Source organism: Bactrocera tryoni, chromosome 2, assembly GCF_016617805.1.
Source record: "Bactrocera tryoni isolate S06 chromosome 2, CSIRO_BtryS06_freeze2, whole genome shotgun sequence".
NCBI classification, from domain to species: domain Eukaryota; kingdom Metazoa; phylum Arthropoda; class Insecta; order Diptera; family Tephritidae; genus Bactrocera; species Bactrocera tryoni.
In genome coordinates, this window is record NC_052500.1 from 43,123,496 (window position 1) to 43,129,735 (window position 6,240).

The window sequence follows — 6,240 nt, forward strand, 5'->3', positions numbered from 1 at the left end:
AGTTGCAGCAGTGTGTTTTGATTTCGCATGAGTTCTTGCATTGTGTTCTGCATGAATGTTATGAAGTGCATCATTCTATGTATGTTGCATTGACGCTAACATTGCTTTGGTATTCGATTGACTACTGCTGTTCTTGCGATTTAATAAGACTCGCTGTTATTGTAGTTGTGGGTTTTCCTAGGCCTGATTTTAGGACGTTTGCAAACGATACGCCCTTGACGGTTTTTGATGGAGCTATCAGCAGATTCATATTGGAGGATACAACGTTCGGTACATTATGTTTGCGTTTGGAGACTACACGTTGGTTGATCCGATTTTTTAGCTCCGTCTGGACAACCTCTGTAGTTTGCTGTGTGGTTTCCACCGCAGTTTCCACACTTTTTTGCATTTGGGTATTTTTTGTTTGACGTGCAAGTGGCAGAATCAACTCTCCACAAGCTACACAAGCAGTAAGACCTGCTGTGACCATACTCTTGGCAATTGGTGTATTGTACAAGGCCGTTTCTTTTATGCGGTTCCTCCACAGTGATCCTACGATGTAGCAAATATTGAAGTTTGTAAATGGGGTGCATACAATTTTTTACAAGTTTTTTGTTTTCTGGTTCAAGCTCAACTTTGAACATAGGCTGCGGGATTTTGTTTTTTTAAAAATATTTAAAATGGCTCAGTTGCATTTCCTTGGTTTATTTTTTGGTTAGCGTTTGTTGAGTTTTGCGGACTTAGCTTACGCTTGATGTTATAGTGCCGATCCATTCCGGTCTGTATAGCCACTTTTTGAGGTGTTTGGGTTTTCTTATCATGCGCTTTGCTTTTGTTGTCGGATTCAAAGCATGCACCGACCTCAACATCAGCCACAACGAGCTCTGCCGTTGGAATCATTGTACAAAATCGCACTTTTAAATTTGACCGAAAGTATTTATATATTTTTTTTTATTTTAAGAAACATTTACGTCAGTGTTTCTTTATGTTTAGCATTCACAGGTTACGTTAAGTTAGATGCACTGCCTTATCAACTACTTTACCGACTGTAAGTGAAGATCAGTGGTTCCCATACTTATTTTGTCTAGCACCCCCATTTTTTCACCTATTTAAAAACCACTATAACTTCAAATTAATTATTGTGACCTATATATGTATACGTATATTAACGGAGAATTCTAAACGAAACTTTTACTATAACCAGCAACTTGAAACCTAAGCGCAGTAGGTAACATTCAACGGCGCTTAGGTCTCAAGTTAACTCTTACGGGCTCCACCTGCCAATAGGAATGATTATTGAAACACAACTTTATAGTATTAAAACAGAGAATATTTTATTAAAAATAAAACTAAAATAATCGATCCATATATAAAAACTAATGTGAAGGAGGAATCTGATGCTGTTTAATAAGTTTGTTAATATCAGGTTCCAATTTACTCAAGAACGGTCGCAAGTCGCCACGTTCGGTAACAAGCAAACGATTTCTATTTTTAGTAAGCAGTGTTGTCACAGCGCTAAATCCACGTTCACACAAATATGACGATGGGAATGCTATTAAGAATCGTTGAGCGATTGACCACAATCCAGGGTACAATTGCGAGATCGGTTTTTGTAGCCAAAATTCTTGGTAACCATTTTTGAACTTGATTTTTATTTCCTCGTTTGTTGTCAATTCTATAAGTTCTTCTTCCAGCTGAGGTGACATTGCTGTGTTGACATTTGATAACGGATCCAACACCCAGTCTGGTATTTCCAAGTTCAAAATGTCCTGGTATCGTTCGGTGAAGTCATTGTGGAGGTTTTGCAAATGTTGGCAGTAGGCAAACAATTCGTCGTTTCTGCATGATACTGATATATTCGGAAAATTGTAAAACTCACGTCTGCCCAGATTCTTTTTGTGTAGAAGCAGGTTGGCTGCGAAAGCAGCAACGACGTTTTTTGTTTTAATTAAATTTAGTTTATCGCCTTGCAGTTGGAGATTCATGTCGTTGAACAATTTATACAGGTCTGTCATGTAAGCTATATCATTCTTTGATGTTATGAGCTTGTCTTGAAATTCTGTATCTTTAGTTTCCAAGAACTCTATAACAGAGTCAAACAGGTTGTAGAATCGAGTCAGACAATTGCCTCTTGATAGCCAATGAACTTCAGTATGAAACAACAAATGATTGAAATTCTCGTCATTAGTAACACAAAGCTGATAAAATAATCTATCATTCAAAGAGCTGTTGCGGATTTTATTGACTGCTTTGATGACATATTGCAGTGATTGAAATAGTTTTTCACTTAAGTTTCTAGCAACTTAATGTTGTCTATGAATAACGCAATGTACACCAAGGACATCTGGAATTTTATTTTTTAAGTACTCTCTGAAGCCTTTATGGCACCCTGTCATAGCCGGAGCGCCATCCGTAGCAACTGAAATTCTTTCTCATCGCAAAACTTTTCCAATATATTGAATATGGTTTCGCCTTTTGTATCGGTCTCTAAATTTCTATCAAATAATAGTTCTTCACATATTTTCTCATCTTTAATAAAGCTCACGTAAGACAACAACAATGCTTCATTAGTTGGTAAAGTGGACTCATCCAGCTGAATTGAAAATTGGCTTGACCTCAGGTGATCGCACAATGATTCTCCAATGTTTTCAGCCATTTCATCAATTCCTTTGCACAGAATTATTACTCAAAGGAATTTTTTTGGATAGTATCTGCGGCCGGTTTATGAAGCACGGTAGTTATTACTTCATTTATTGCTGGCAATATTAACTCTTCTCCGACGTTATGTGGTTTGCCTTTTTGAGCAATTAACAAAGAGATATTGTACGAAGCTCGAAGTCCGTCGTCATCTTGCTTAGCAGCCGCCGAAAATAGTTTTGCTACACTTGGCTGAGTATTATGCTTCTTCTCTTGGTCTTGAAAATATGCTACATTCTTGTCTCTCTTATCTGGATGCATTTTATTCAAATAGTCTTGCAGTCTTGAAGGCTTCATTGCTTCATTCGAAAATTTTTTTAGACATAGAAGACACAAAGGCGAGGATGGGTTTGTGGGATTTTCAATGAATCCGAATTTAATGTATTCCACACAGTATTGCCGTCTCTTCTTTTTTACTTCCGACATTGTTTTGCTTTGAGAAATACGTTTAACTTCGCAAGTAGTGTAAAGGAGGCGTAAGTAATGCTCATCTATTGCGCGCAAAACCACAAATGAATATAAAATAAATATTACATTGTTTATATAGGAATGCTTAAGCACAATTATTATATAGTAGTCCAAAAATATGAATTCTTATTTTTTCTAGAAATACATTTGTAAAAAAAGGATCTTTTTCCTTTTCGTATTATCTTATTTTTCCCAGAAATACGTTTGTAAAAAAGGATCTTTCTCCTTGTCTTATTATCTTATTTTTTCCAGAAATACATTTGTAAAAAGCATAAAGATCCTTTTTTTATTTTCCACATAAAAGATTTAAGGAGTTCAAAAGCCCAAAACGTGCGTTACATCAGCTACCTACCCGACGTCATTTCGCAAGTGATAAAATAAATTATTCAAGAGCTCAAAGCATTCGCTACATCCGCTCGAACCGACCTACCCTACACCTTTGGGCAAATGATTATATTATGATAGCAAATGCTCACATACAGATTTGGCAATGGCAATAGCAATACGTTTGACAGTTAGTATTCTATAAATTTTATCCTGTCGAGATGCCCCGTTATGAAACGGAGCGACCGATTGACATGATTTTCATTTTTTCTGTATTCAATAAAATAGGACAGATATATGAACTACGCGGAGAGAAATATAGAACCGAGTTTGAGCAATCTTTTAATATATATTAGTTGATGTTCACAAGTTGTTGTTGAGAGTCGAGAGCTCATGTAGTCGTTGTCTAAAAAGCCTCCTAGCTAAATAAAATTACAAATAACCCCCCAGGCCTCTACACAACGCCCCTATTTTCTTTCTGGGTCTCATACCGCCCCCCTTGATACCTGCAGTGCCCACAAGGGGGAGTTATCGCCCACTTTGGGATACACTGCTTTATGGCATTCGCTTCTCAATGTGCTGATCTCCTCGTTCCACCAGTATGCGGGCCTTTGGGTTATGTTATGCCTTTTCCTACACATAGCAGCATTACAGGCTTTTCTTATGTGCTTCACCAGTTTTTCAGCCTGTCGGTCAACGTTGATCGCACCATCTAGGTTCCCCTCCAACATAAGTTTGAAAGTTTCTTCATCGAACGTTTGCACCTTCCATCCTTTTTTCCGCAATTTTTTTTACGCTGGATCGAGTTTGTGTGTGTTTGCGGATTTCCAGCAAGAGGGCCAGGTGATCGCTATGTGTGTAAAAGTCGCACACCTTCCAGTTTGCAGATCGAACCAGCGTGCTGCTGGCGAATGTGATGTCTATTATTGATCCCCGTCCATTATTTTCGAAGGTATTTCTACTGCCGGTATTGAGCAGCACGGCGTCTAACACAGAAAACGCTTTGAGTAGAGTATTGTCCCGTCTGTTTGTGTAGCTACTACCCCATTCAATTGCCCATGCGTTGAAATCGCCTGCTATCACGTTTGGCATGGTAGTGGTACAGGCGTCTCGCACTAGCTCATATAGAATTATTTCATAGTCTCCTTGCATCACACTCGGGGGAATATAGCAGCTGTCGAAATAAATGCCACCTATTTTCGCTCGTGTATAGTAAGATCTTCCCAGAAGCGGCTTATCTTGGAAGGCGTTGCCCCAACAAGACCATATGGCAACTTTCTTTTCCTTGTCTGAGATCCACGTGCCAGCGTTTATGTCTTTATATTGCTCACACACTATCACTACATCTATACTTTCTTCGAATATCGTTTGTTTCAGCAGCTCTTGAGCCGCTTCACAGTGGTTTGGGTGATTTGGACAACTCTCATTTTGTCTTTTTGCACGCCGCTTGATACAGAGGACACTTCCAGCTTCCGATCCAGTGTCCGTTCTCCTTTTTCCCGCTGCTTTTGCATGCTGCACACGATGGGCGTTTGTCACATTCCTTTGCGAAATGTCCCTTTTCACCACATATAGCACAACATGTTCTTCGATCTTCCTGACTCGTACATGCCCTCGCCAGATGGCCGTATTCCAGGCACCTGAAACACTTTCTGAGGTTCGGCTTTTCCCTTATTCTGCAGACCACCCATCCAATCTTGAGCTTAGGAGCGTCAAGCAGCCGTTTTGGGCCAGCTGCGGGAAGGCTGATGACTGCCGTCTGCGTGCCCGCGTACGCCTGTCTGATGCTTTTGATGGCATTTACGTCGAAGGAACTCAGCTCTTTAATTTGTGAGCGTATTGCCACCGCTATATCCTCTTTGGTGGTGATTTCGTCCAGGTGTCTGATCTCCACTGATATCTCGTGGGTTAGGACTCTTATTTTCGCCTGGTCGCCTAGAACCTTGCATATTTCCCTTTCATATGCTCCCGTGTTTTTCATCTGAGCCTTCTTCGTTTGAAGCAGAATTTCGCCTTTTACCGTTTTCCGAAACGTTCTCGCCAAGCTCTTTCAGAGCATCTTCCTTCTTGACAGCTTTAAGCATTTCGCTGTACGACATGCTTCCAGTGCGCGCAATGGTAATTGCATCCGGCCTCGGACGTTGAGCAAAAACAGCCTTTTTAATTGGGTTTTGTGTTTTTCGTTTCACCTGTTTTCATTCATCCGCCTTTTCCTCTTCCTTCCGTTCTTTTGTAGGAATGTTTCCTTCATTCCTCTTGTACGCGATGCTCCTCTTTTGGACTTCCTCTTGGCTGGCTTTGTTTTTGGCGGGGTCTTTCGCGTCAGCTGCTCATCCTCGCGGGTTTTTTTCGGCGTTGAGTCAGTTCCTGTGAGCCTTAAAGGGGCATTTCGTCTGCTTTCCTTTACTCTGTTGTACTCGCTTTGGGCGCGTGCGTGGAGTCTTGTGACCGAAGTAAGAAGGTCACGGATCTGATTATTAATCGATCGTTGAGGCAGTTTCATTGCTTCTGTTAGCCTCTTGATCATGTCCCCTAGCTCCGACATAATGTCACCCTTCGGTTGCGTTGGTTCCGATTGAGGCGTGCTGTCTTGCAGCGCAGGTGGTGACGACCTCGCTCTTACAGGTTTTTCAACAACTAGCGCCTGTTTTGGTGAACGCATCAATCTTGGTGCACGTTTGAATGGGTCCGCTTCGCTAGATCCGCTAAAGTTCGGCGTTTCCCTGGATAAATCCGTTGTTAAAAACATGCTGCCAGGGCTTTGGGTGCCGT